This window comes from Nestor notabilis, unplaced genomic scaffold, assembly GCF_000696875.1.
Source record: "Nestor notabilis isolate BGI_N333 unplaced genomic scaffold, ASM69687v1 scaffold4071, whole genome shotgun sequence".
Lineage (NCBI taxonomy): Eukaryota > Metazoa > Chordata > Aves > Psittaciformes > Psittacidae > Nestor > Nestor notabilis.
Window position 1 is genome coordinate 1 of NW_009915019.1, and position 13,290 is coordinate 13,290.

Here is a 13,290-nt window from a genome sequence, read left to right on the forward strand (position 1 = left end):
GGGATGGGGTTGTGGGTCTGCTTTGAGGGTGCAGGGGGAGCAAAAGGAGTGGTGCCATGGGAGGATGTGGCCCTGAGAGAGGGTGCCTTGAGGAGGGGAGGCTGTGCAGGGTGGACAGTGCACGAGGAGTGTCCCGGTCCTTCCTTGTGGGACCAAAGGGGTGATGATGCCGACAGAGGTCGGAGCAGGAGGTTGTGGGCAGCAGAGGGGCAAGGGAGGAGCTGCAGCCAAGGGATTCTGGGGAAGGGACCACGGACTTGAAGTGGACTATTTGCAGGAGGGATCCAGGATTCTTCAGTCAGGCTAAGATCCCTACCAAATGCTTTGCTGTTACATCATTGCTGTTGTTTGTGCTCAGCACCAGCTCACAGCTGGGAGCACACTTTGCTGTCAAAGATTAGCAGAGCTCCTCTGTCCTGCTGAGGCATCTCCAGGGGACTTCCAGTGCCAGCACACGGTGATAGCAGGGACAGGAGCAGTGATGGAGCTGCAGGTCCTCCCTACTGAGGTGCTACCAGTTCACCCTCAGACCATCCCTGCACCAAGCACAGTTGCTGCTGCTGCACCACAGTCATCCCCTGCCTGGATCCATCCCTCCTGCTCTCCTGTGCAATGCACCAGAGCTGGCTTCCTGCACACTGAGAATGCTTCCTGAGAATGACCATGTCTCCTTTCCTCTGTTTCAGCCTAGAGAGGCTTCAAGCTCTCCAGCATCCTGTGCTTGTGTCCTGTCCCAGCATCTTCTCAGTCAGGATTGTGTCACCTGCACTCTTGTCCTCTGCAATGGTACAGAATACATGTACAGAGCAAGAAAGGGGTTAGAGGAGCATTCAAAGCCATGGCTACCGCTGGTGGGTAGGACGGGTCAGCACAGCTCCTGCTGGTGCTCAGTCCATGCTTGTGGGCCTGTGTCCCACACACAGATGCTCTAACATTCCTACAGTGAGACCCAGCCCGGTGCTCAGCAGTGCTGGACCCACCACTGACAGCAGTGGTTGATGCTCCTTCCCTCCAGATCCTTTCCTGGGGGATGCTGGCTCCGGGGACCAGCAGGGGTTACCCTGTGACACTGGGTGCTGGCAGCCTGAGCTGTGCCCAGGACAGGTCACTGCACTGGCCTGTGCTTGGCTCTTTGTGACCCAGTAGCACAGACACCTTTCTGCAAAGTCCTTTTTCTCTTAACTAAGCTCTTCGCTCCTGCGGGGCAGCTCCAGCACTGGCTGTTTGCTGGGCCCATGGGGGGTTACCCTGGTCTGGCCAACGGGAACTGCAGGATATACCCAGCTGAACCGGGACAAGGAGGGGTGTGAAGCCCTCCCAGAGCAGCGCCTGGAAGAAGCCACAACTGCATTGGCAGGGGACTGTCACAGAGGAGCCACTTTGTCCCTGCTCCTCCCCAGTAGAGCAGCAGCTCCTGGCGAGCTGTGGGCTCACACTGCCAGATGCACCACAGCTCCCTGAAGCTGCTCCCTCCTGAAGGATGCTCTGGGCACTCTGCAGAGAGGGTACACTTGGTTGTGGGAGGACAGATGGGTGGTATCTTCCCCTGCCCGGGTGCAGAGGATGTGGATGCAGCTCCTGGATCTGCTTTGATCCCAGAGCAAGGCAGCTGCATCTGTGCCACGGAGGGTAAGAACATCCTGCGATGCTGCAAAGGAGTTACCACACCTGGTCTGGAGGCTTGGGTTGGCACTGAAGCCAAGGTGGAGGTGCAGGGATCATAGAATCACAGAATCCCAGCCTGGTTTGGGTTGAAGGGACCATAAAGCTCATCCAGTTCCAACCCCTGCCATGGGCAGGGACACCTTCAACTAGAGCAAGATGAGGGCAGGCTGGACACAGGGGCTTGGAGCAACCTGCTCTTGAACACTGCCAGGGATGGGGCCGCCACAGCTTCTCTGGGCACCCTGTGCCAGCGCCTCAGCACCCTCACAGGGAAGAGCCTCTGCCTCAGAGCTCATCTCAATCTCCCCTCTGGCAGGTTCAAGCCGTTCCCCTTGTCCTGTCCCTACATCCCTTGTCCAAAGCCCCTCTCCAGCTTTTCCGCTTTTCCATCCTGCCCTGATGCTGTGTCCTGGCTTCCCAGGAGAAGGGAAGCTGCTGGGCTGTGTCAAAGCAACGCCTGGGGCAGGTCCATTACGGGCTTCTCATTAAATGGGAAGAGGTGGCCGTTGGTGAGCCAGAGACCTTTGCCTCCCAGCAGTGGGGTGTTCAGAGCAAAGTTAAGCTTTAATTTGTATTTGCTTCAAACGCTGAGCCCTTGCTCAGGGAGCAGCCCGAGTCATCACATGCCCGAGGAGGCTGACAGCATCTGAGAGGGGAAAAAAAACCCAAACCCAACCGTGGCAAAGTGTTGCTGTGTATCTATGGTTACAGCAGATCATGTCAGAGGATGTAAAGACGTTACCGGGGAAATCAGACGTGATGGTGTCAATAGAGACTGCGGGAGCTCATCTCCATCAGGGCAGGTGCTCCATGCAGACCCACACAGCAACCGATGGGGATGAAACCCAAATGCCAACCAAATTTGGAGAAACAACCATCCCACACACAGGGATGAGGTGGGCCTGGCAGGGAAACGCGTTCCACCCACTTGGCACATGTTCCCAGGCAGCTTTCAGTGTGTGCTGAGGAGCTGCTCCTGCCTGGGCAGTCAGCGCATGGTTACAGACCTTGCTGCAATTAGAGCTTGTCAGGATGTTAGAATTCAGCCTCGCATCCTTTCCAAGAGCTAACATTCCTGGTAGAAAAGAGTCTTCCGAAATCACAGGGTATTTTCAGTGTATTTTAAGAAAATGGTTTCGTTAAGTTTCTGCTGCATTTGTATTTTAAAAATGTGGTATTTTGGGGATGATTTTCTCTTTCAAAATAACATGTAAATGCCATCAAATAGTTCCACTTACCAATTAGTAGTATTGCAGCAGCAGAGTGAAAATGAAGGAAAGCTGTTGTATAAAACACCTCAGTTGAAAGCATATCAGGGAAATACAAGATTTAGATCAAGGACAAAAGAAAACTAATGTATTCAGCTTTTAATCTGCAGTCATTTGTCTATTAAGAGTTGTTCTGCAAACAAGCAGTACAAATACTACATGGAAGCGAGATGGCTTTTAAAGGGGAGCACAAGATGTGCTGGATCTCTATGGGATTTCCAAGAGCCTTCCAGGCCCTCTCTCTGCTCCCAGGACAATCTTGAGAGTTTTCCCAAAGGTGTCTGCAAGCTTTTTGTGTCTTGTTGCTGACAGATCCTGGCTGCAGCATGTTTGGCTACATGCTCTAACCTGCTTGAGCTTGGGCAAGGATGCTTTTCATTTTGGACATCTGCCTCTAGACACTTTAATGTGGATGTGATGTTTGGAAAACCCTCTGGAAAGCAAATTGCTGATGGCATCTGCAGCTGCTGCCCAGATCATAATGCAGAGCTGACAAGTGGAAGGTGGCTATTCCTTTAATCGTGTTCCATGTCTTCGTGGTGACTCCACACTTTAAGAGCCTGCATGTTTCACATGTGCACCTTCAAACCCACCTCGAGCACTAGGAACCACCTCCCTGTGCTCACGGAGCTTATCCATGTGTAAATGGGTACTCTGAGGGTGGTGAGGAGCTGGAACAGGCTGCCCAAAGAGGTGGTGAATGCTCCAGCCCTGGCAGTGTTCAAGGCCAGGTTGGACCGAGCCTTGGAGCAACCTGCTCTAGTGTGAAGCATCCCTGCCCATGGCAAGGAGTTGGAACTGGATGATCTTAAGGTCCTTTCCAGCCCAAACCATCCTATGATTTTATGATTCTGTGATAAACGAGGCCCTGTCCCACCTTGAGGTGTTCCCCCACGCCAACGTTTCATTTCAGAAAGAATCCTTCAAAGTGGTTTTCCCTTTCCACGCATGAGGAAAAGTGGGTTTAAAGCATTTGCCTTAAAGAAGCTTTTAATGTATTTATTAAATGTGGGAGTATAGGCCCAGCCTGGAGGATTTCCACATTTCTTGGTAACTCATTCCTTCAAGAAACTTGGCTAAACCCACCATTGGTTTCTTCAGTAGCACCCAGGGAGAACTTGCAGCACTTTGGGCTGATCTAATAAAGGAGAAGAATCATTCTGGAGTCATTCACTGCCAAAATGAGCCTGTCTCAGAGGCTTTGGCAGATGAGCATCTTGAGAGCCAGCACAGAACACTTCTGTTCCATAGACCTGTACCTGGGCCAGGCAGGTACGTTCCTGGGATGAAATACACCTCATGCAAAAACCTTCCACCTCTAATGAACTGTTCTTAAGTGAGGTTGAGGCATTGTTCTTGGCACAGCCCTTCCCTTGGAGCTGTAATTTCTCAGTGAACATTTTCTACGCTAAAGTCTGAAAAGAAACAAGCTTGTGCCAGGAAGTCCAAAGAGAACAATTGCATCTGGCAGCACGGGCTGCATCCCTAATCTGTGCCATTTGGTGGAGGAACAGACAACTAAGTGAACCAGAAGAGTCACTGGGGACATGTTCAAGAACTATCCCGGGCGTCACATTTGATCAAAATCAAGCATTAAAGTTGGAAATGGCTGAACAAAATCATCCGTGAGAAGTGTTTGGTCTGCAAACACACATTCGGAGCTCAAACGCAACAGGAACAGCAGGGCAAAGCCCTCAGTGCCTGGAGATAACAGCAGGAGAAGGTCTGAGATGGCAACCTATCCCATTTCTCCTTAGGGTGTCAAGGCCACCCCTGCACGTTGATGGTGGAGATGCTAGAAGGGACAAGCAGATCACCTGGTCAGACCTCCTATATGATGTGGGCCAGGTACCTACTTACAGAACCGTAGAATGGTTTGGGTTGGAAAGGACCTTAACATCATCCAACCCCCACCACGGGCAGGAACACTTCACACTAGATCATGTTGCCCAAGACTTATCTCATGACTGGCCAAGATGTCTATTGCTAAAAGCCATCTAATCCAGGCCTGAAGACCTCTTTAGTGAAGATACCACCACTTCTTAAGGACTTGTCCATGAATTTAATGGGAACATTTGTAGACCCAATGCCCTCAGTTGGATCCAGCACTACCCGAGGGCAGCCAGGCCACCACAGGTTGCAGTGGCTCTTGGTCTGCAGGAACAGTGTTTGTGGAGGAGCAGGTAACAGCTACAAGCCCCCCTGGCATGCTGTGCTCCATAGAGCGACCTTAGCTTCCCAAGAAGGAGATACTGGCAAAAAGTAGCTCCTGGCCATAGGCTGCATTGAGCCCTCTGGCCCCATCTCTGATCTCCAAAGTCCCCAAATAACCTGGGTAGAGGAGAGGTCCATGTCCCAGCCACTGCAGACAATGGCTCCACTCATAAAAGATCAGGTCACTGTGTCCTCCTCACTCAGTGGCCATGGCAATGGAGAGTGGCCAGAAACCTTCCCAAGGTTCTCCAGGAAGGCAGTGGACAGGGTATGACAAGAACTTGGGTGGGCAGCGCCTGCCACCAGCTCCTCAGGCAACCTGACCCAGTTGCAGATGTCCCTGCTCATTGCGGGGGGTTGGACTGGATGAGCTTTGAAGGTCCTTCCAACCCAAACTATTCTATGATTCTATAACAGCTCCTACAAAAAGAGGGGATGTGGGGAGCTGTCAGGAGCTCATGTCCTCTATGGCCAACCCACCTCAAGTCACACCAAGACTCCAATAGTGGGTGTGTTCTTGCACCATGGAGGGGCAAGGTGAGGGAAGGAGGACCATGTCCTCATCCCTGCACCATACACAGGGATCCAAGGCTAGATGGGACCCAAGTGGGACCCCACTCTGCAGGTAGGTTCAGCTCCAACCATGCTGGTGTGGGATGGACCTGCCTCCTCCTGAGGTCCCCAGGGAGGGATACAAATCACTTCTCCACCAGCTAAGTATTGATTGTGGTCAGGCCCATGGCTCAGGGCTCACTAATGAATTGTAATTGGGAAGAAGTTCCACTTGGACATGGTTTATTTCAGCTGTGTCAGGATTTGCCATGCATTAAGCTGGAGGCTCATACAACTAGCGAGGCAGACACTTCTCTGTGCAGCCTTGAGCCCTCTGGTTGCTCCATATACCCCTCACTCCCAACCCCCTTCTCCAGGGATTTTGCCCTCCCAAAGCTGCCCCTCTTTGCATTAAGGGTGAGCACATGGTGGGACACCAGGCTGGGGCTCATCTGTCCTGCCAGAGCCGCCTTCTATGCCTGGCTCAGCATGGAGGATCCATCTCACCCTGCTTCACCTCACGTCTGCTGGCAGCCGCAGTGCCCTCTGGCCTCCAGACAGTCTCTGGGTCCAGACAGGACCTGAATTTATAACACTGTGAAAGGCAAAGGGAACACAGAGAAAACTTCTCCCTACCCAGCTGCTGCCTCCCTGCATTGGCCTCCCCGGCTCCTGCTTCCAAGCAGGTTTCCAGGCTAACCTCTGCTTGCCCCAGGAGGTTCATCCATCCCTGTTTCTGCTTCCTTTTCCATTTTGTTGTCCCACATTCCATCACATTTCCCTGTTTTGCCTCCAGGATGGTGCGAGTAAGAAGTCAAACACCTTTTCCTTAAGCACGTCATATGTGATGCAATGATGTATAGAACAGGGATACAGGGAACCTGGGAGGATGATGCTGGAACAAGTCCAGAGGAGGCCACCAGGATGAGCAGGGGCTGGAGCGCCTCCTCTATGGAGACAGGAACATTGGGGCTGTTCAGCCTGGAGAAGAGAAGCTGCTGGAGACCTCAGAGCAGCTTCCAGTGTCTGAAGGGGGCTACAAGGATACTGGAGAGGGACCTTCATCAGGGACTGATGATCTAAGGCAGAAGCTCTTCCCTGTGAGGGTGCTGAGGCGCTGGCACAGGGTGCCCAGAGAAGCTGTGGCTGGCCCCTCCCTCGGACTGTTTCAAGACAAAAAAAAAACCCTCCGTGAGTGGAAGGTCCCCCTGCCTGTGGCAGGGGTTGGAGCTGGATGAGCTTTATGGTCCCTTCAACCCAAACCAGTTTGTGATTCTGTGCTCCCCTGCTGTGGAGTGAGCCAGGGCAAGAGCATGGGGAAGAACCAAAAGAGTGGGTGAGCACAGACCAAGTTTTGGCTGGAAGAACCTTCCTGTTAAGAAAGGGGCACCTGAGCCTGGAGGCTGATGCTGGCCTAAAAGATAAAAAGGCAGGACACGGTTAGCACAACGCAAGGGAGCAGGATAAAGCTGTGCCTCACCCATGCACATCTCTGCACCTTCCTGGCCTAGAGTCTGTGCTGGGACATGCGTCTCTTGTACCACCCCAGTCCCACAAGTTGGGCTGTTGAGAGATTTGTTGGTCTCCAAAAGACCGGATGGATAGATCTGTCTCTCTGTTGCCTCCCTCAAGACTATATTCCACAGCACGTGCATTCACCTTACTTCTAGAGCACCTGCATAGTCTTGACATGAACCACAGACTCAAGAGACCATCATTCATCACCAGAAACAGGCAGTGTCTGAAACCAACACAAGTACATGGAGATGCCACCTGAACCTCTACTGCAAGTCAAGGTCTCCAAGAATGCAGCTGCTGAGTAGAAAAGAGTCAAAGGAGGATTCTGTCTCTGGGTAGAAGCAAGTTCAGCAAAACGAGCACCCCCAAGGGTCACGAGATAGATTTTCTATCAAGGTCTGCTAATGAATGAATGTCAAAATGACCCAATTCCCTAAATTGGGGAATGAAATATGCTTAGTAGAAGGTGAGCTGATGAACACCAAACCAGTTGCTCCTGGTTATTTGCTATAGGAAGTGAGAACACCACGCTCCTAGAAAGAAAGGGAAAAAATCCACAGTGCTCATAATGGACATGAGAGTAGAGAAAAAGACTTGATCTCAGATGACTTGTAGAACCTCACCCTCAAGGCAGCACTATAATGCAGAGCAAGAGACCTCCCTCCATGGGGAATAAAGAGCAAAGTTACAGATTTAAGCAGAGAAAGAATCATGCTGCAATGTAAAGCTGAGCCAGGCAAGTGTGGGGGGACAGTACAAGGTACTGGATCAGAACTACAAAAGCGGGGCTGGGAGGAGAAATCAGAATGAGACTATGGAATAACACTGCAGGAATTAAAGAGTGCATGAAGTGGGGAAGCAACTTGGATGTAAGTAGTGTCCTCTCCCTTTACCAGCCCAGGTAGATTTCCAGTGAGCATCTATATTCTGCTGATCCTGTGAACAGATGGCACATATAAAGAAATAAATCAGAAGAGGGTTTAATATACCTGTAAAACATGCAGAGAGGTGCAGCAGCAGCAGGACCTCACAAGATTTAGTAGTTGCAAGTGGTGGAGAGATGTCTGTGTTCAGGGACAATCACACTGAATCAAAATGGAATCATTCTTACAAAATCAGACCAATTCTTCTCATTAGGTTCAGTGCTCAAGTTAATGGCCTGTCTGATGTTAGGCTATGAAAGCTAGGGAGAAAATACAGTCACATGGAACTCTTCCAACTAAGCCTTAACTAATACCCTGGGATCCTGTGCATGGATGAATTAGATGGGAAGATGAAATAAAACCTTGGTTTTGGGAAAGTAAAAGCTGTTCCAAGACTAATCTACTCGAAAGAGGCAATACAGAAAAAGGCAAATCATGACAAAGTGGAGAAGCAACAGTGCTCGTGTGCATGTGCTGATCCCTGCCAGAGGCTGGCAGAAAGTTCTTTATGGAAAAAAACCCCAAATTATCTACCGATGGGGGGAAGGGATCCCCCATGGGCTGCATCCTCGGGGGGTCCCAGGTCCAGGTTCCTCTGTGACCAAGGGTAGCTGGGATGCGCAAGGCGAGGCTGCTCTGCAGCAGCCAGGGAGGGAGGTTGGGAGCACAGCATCATCCATCACTGACACGTCTTTCCTGCCTAAGAGGCCTCATTAGCATGGAAACAAGCTGCTCCTGAGCACAGCTGGGGCTTCCCTCTGCAGCAGGTCACAACCCTCATTTACTTGTAACTGCGGCAGAAAGCCGAGATGCTGGAAGCCCATAAAACCTTCAGCAGAGGGTGAGTGCCCACGTGCACAGGGCTCTCAAGGAGCATCATCAGCTTCAAAGACTCAGCTCTGGCCTGGAAAAAGGTTGCTGCCGGAGCAGCTCATGGCAGGGCACAGCTAAGGCAAAGTAAACCTGCATGGTCTTCCCACGGGCAGCTGCTCCAGGTTGGAGACTCTCCTTGCTCTGTGTTGGCATCATAGAACGGTTTGGGTTGGAAAGGACCTTAAGGCCATCCTTTTCCAACCCCCTGCCATGGACAGGGACGCCTCACACTAGACCACGTCATCTCCCAGTGCTCTGTCCAACCTGGCCTTGAACACTGCCAGGGATGGGGCAGCTACAGCTTCTCTGGGCAACCTGTGCTGGGCACCCTGTGCCAGCGCCTCAGCACCCTCCCAGGGAAGAGCTTCTGCCTTAGACCTAACCTGAACTTCCCCTGTTTCAGTTTGAACCCATCACCCCTTGTCCTATCACTCCATTCCCTGATGAAGGTCCCACCTCCAGCATCCTTGTAGCCCCCTTCACACACTGAAGCTGCTCTGAGGTCTCCAGCAGCTTCTCTTCTCCAGGCTGAACAGCCCCAATGTTCCCAGCCTGTCTCCACAGAGGAGCTGCTCCAGCCCCTGCTCATCCTGGTGGCCTCCTCTGGGCTTGTTCCAACAACACCTCCATGTCCTTCTTGCACTGAGGACACCAGCCCTGCACCCAGTGCTGCAAACGGGGTCTCACGGGAGCATTGTAAACAGCTTGCTCACAGGAACATGCCATGACAGAGGAGCAGCAGTTCCAGTGCTGACATTTCTTAGCTCTACATCTCACCTACGGTTTGTGCAGCAAACTCAGGGCACAGATCTCAAACCCTTACCCCCCACCTCTTGGAACGTCAGCAGAAGAGCTATTCACCAAATCCAACTTCCTGCGATGAAGGCTTCATGCTTGATGCTACAGAGGGAGAAGTTCTGCCCTGATTTTCACCTGCTTCAGTAAGGTGTGAATGGAACCTCTGTGAAGCTGTTGCCAAACTGATGATGCCCATTTCCCCCAGGCTGGAGGGTGAGGCACCAGCCACCGGATCCACTGTCCTGCTGGAGCTATTCCCCTTCCCACAGCTAAATCAGTCCCTGCTGTGTAAACAGGAGCAAAGGCAAGTGTCAGAGTTACCAGGTGACAGAGCTTATTTCCATGTCCCATAAGTATTTACGTACCCAAATAAAGTGAAACTGCTCCAGCAGGAGATGCTGCCCAGAGAGAGGAAACACCAGGGTCATAAAAAGACCGGGCATGTTTTTCTTGGGATTTATGGAGCTGAGAGCGATGCATGTGGTGCTGTCCCTGGAGGTCTGCCACATCTTCCCCCAGGTCCCAGCACCTTCTGGAGAGGGATGGGATGCAGGGGAGGGGTTTGGCAGGAGGAGGTGCCTTGGATGGCTTTTCCCAGGGACCAGCCTAATAGAGCAGCATCACTTGTAGGTGAGAAGACAATCCAAGGAAGGATTCAGATGAGGAGCTGGGAGGTTGGACACTTCCACAACCAGCCCAGCTCAGTCCACATCAACCCCTGACGCCATTTACCCACCCTGCACATGGTACTTGGCTCTGTTTGCCAGAAAACTGAGGCTACCCCCCTGACACTCCTGCTGTCAGCAGGCCAAGAGCTCCATGCCTCGAGCCACACTGCAGAGCAGCAGAGCCAGAGAGAGATTCCCTGTTATTTATAAAGCAGGCCATGTTATTAATACCACATAATGACTGTATTGCTGTATCCAGCACTGTAAATACATACACACATCCCAGAGCCAGGCACATTCCCTGCTGCAAATTGCCCACAATTTGCAATCGACTGTGTCTATAATCATGGGGACTGTGATTTGTGCTTCCAGCACTGGGAGCCTGGCAGGAGGATGAGTGGCTCTGCTAATTGGAGTTTGGTGCAGGAGGGAATTGCCCTCAAGGCCAAGACTTCCCCTTCAAGTGACAAGAGACCCGATCTGTCACCAGGCAGCCCCATTCTGGCCCCAAGTGATTGTGCCTCAGACTTCCCCGTGCACGTTGCATTTGTCTCCCGCTCACTGGTGCACACCCCAGGCTCCCTCTGCCCAACAACAGATCAATGTCATTGCTTGGGGCTGGCCCCCATCGACCTCCTGCTGCTACTACACAACACATTCAGAGGACACCCTGTTCACATGAGCACACTGCAGGAACCTGCCATGTCCTGGCCATGCTCCACGATGTCTGGTTGCGGTAGACACTCTGGCTCCTGTGGCAGAGACACATCCCAGGGAGCTACACGAAACCTGCTGCTTTGAAGATTTGCCCTTTCCTCTTACACTTGGTTTCCAGGTTGTGGTTTGCTGGGCTGATGTGCCAGCATGGCCAGAGCAAAGCCACACATCCCTGCAAGGGACCTGCAGAAGATGCCAGAGCTTTCCCCTCTGCAGGCTGCTGGGACTCAAAGAAAGGAGAGATGTCACCAAGGCAGCTTCAAACCATTCTGAAGACAAGAAAGAGGTGAGAGCAAAGCACTAATGTCATGGCCAGCAGCAGCCTGCTCAGGAGCACCTACCCTTCAGAGCTCCCACAGGTCCCCAGTACAGACCAGCTTCAAAGCCAGTGTCCTCCACAATGGCTTTGGTCTCTCCTTCCTTTCTAAGGAGCATCCAAACACCTACCATATAGAACTACAGAGTGGTTTAGGTTGGAAGGGACCTTAAAGCTCCTCCAGCTCCAACCCCTGCCACGGGCAGGGACACCTTCCACTAGAGCAGGTTGCTCCAAGCCCCTGTGTCCAATGTGGCCTTGAACACTGCCAGGGATGGGGCAGCCACAGCTTCTCTGGGCACCCTGTGCCAGCGCCTCAGCACCCTCACAGGGAAGAGCTTCTGCCTTAGACGTAACCTGAACTTCCCCTGTTTCAGTTTGAACCCATCACCCCTTGTCCTATCACTACAGTCCCTGATGAAGGTCCCTCTCCAGCATCCTTGTAGCCCCCTCCCGACACTGCAGTCTCCACTCAGCTTCTCTCCTCCAGGCTGAACAGCCCCAATGTTCTCAGCCTGTCTCCGTAGAGGAGCTGCTCCAGCCCCTGCTCATCCTGGTGGCCTGCTCTGGACTTGCTCCAACCCCTCCATGTCCCTCTTATGCCGAGAACACCAGAACTGCACCCGCCCAGTGCTGCAAGTGATCTGGCAGCCGTTGGTGCTCCCCAGCTCATTCGAGGTGGTATCAACTGCTCACAGTAGTGAGTGTGTGTGTGTCACATTGGACACCTTCTGCCTGTCACACAGCTCCAGCCGTGTTCCATTCCTCACAGTCTCTCATTCTGCCTTCTGGTCTCACACTGACATCCCACCACCTCCTCAGGCATCGCTCACAAGCAGGGGTGACAGCCACAGCGAGCTCCTGAGCTCCTTCCCAGGCTGAACAGCATTTCCCGGGGACAGAACTTCAGGCACAGCAGGCATGAAAGGCTCAGCTTGATCCAGACACTCTCACAGGCCTGGTGTCTGCTCGAGCTCACAAAACAGAACTGGGTTTCTCCTCGGAAACAATCAATACGCAAAGTGAGAATGCTGAATAATGCCCCCCCCCCCACCCCCCCCCCAGCTCCATGCACTCGTCCTTGTGCTCCTCAGCTCCACTTCATCCCTGCCAGAGCAGTTTATGCCGTTCCATGCACCTCCTGTTGAATGTCAATTGAAAGTGGGGATTAAACCCTTGGGACAACTGTTAGTTTGTGCATTTCCCACCTAACCCTGTGCGGCCAAGTCCCATCCTCCTGCCATGTACAATGCAGCTGCAGGCTTAGCATGAGTCTAAAGGCAGGCAGGCAGGCCATGGGCTACTCCAAATGGAAGAGGGGTGGGAAGGATGGGATTTAAAAGCCATAGCCTGGAAACAAAGAGTAGATTTACCCAAATGCCCAAGGGGGTCTACAAAGCACATGAGCTGGATTCCCTGATCTTCCCCCAACTAGTAGTGAAGGGATGCAGGGCCCAAGACCTTCACCTCTTGCCAAACAGCAAGACTCCACCAGAGAGGCCTTTGTTGAAAGTAGAAGAGCCACATAGAATGATTTGGGTTGGAAGGGACCTTAAAGCTCATCCACTTCCAACCCCCTGCCATGGGCAGGGACACCTTCCACTAGAGCAGGCCCTGCAAAGAGCTTGGCTGTAGATACCCACAGGAGGAACCATGAACTCACTGGACACCCGAGGTCAGCTGGAGCAGGACAGGGATGCTCCTGTGGGGATGGCAGGGCTCTGCCACTGCTCCAGCTGGTCATCAACAGCTGCTGCAGACACACCTGGGCCAAGGGC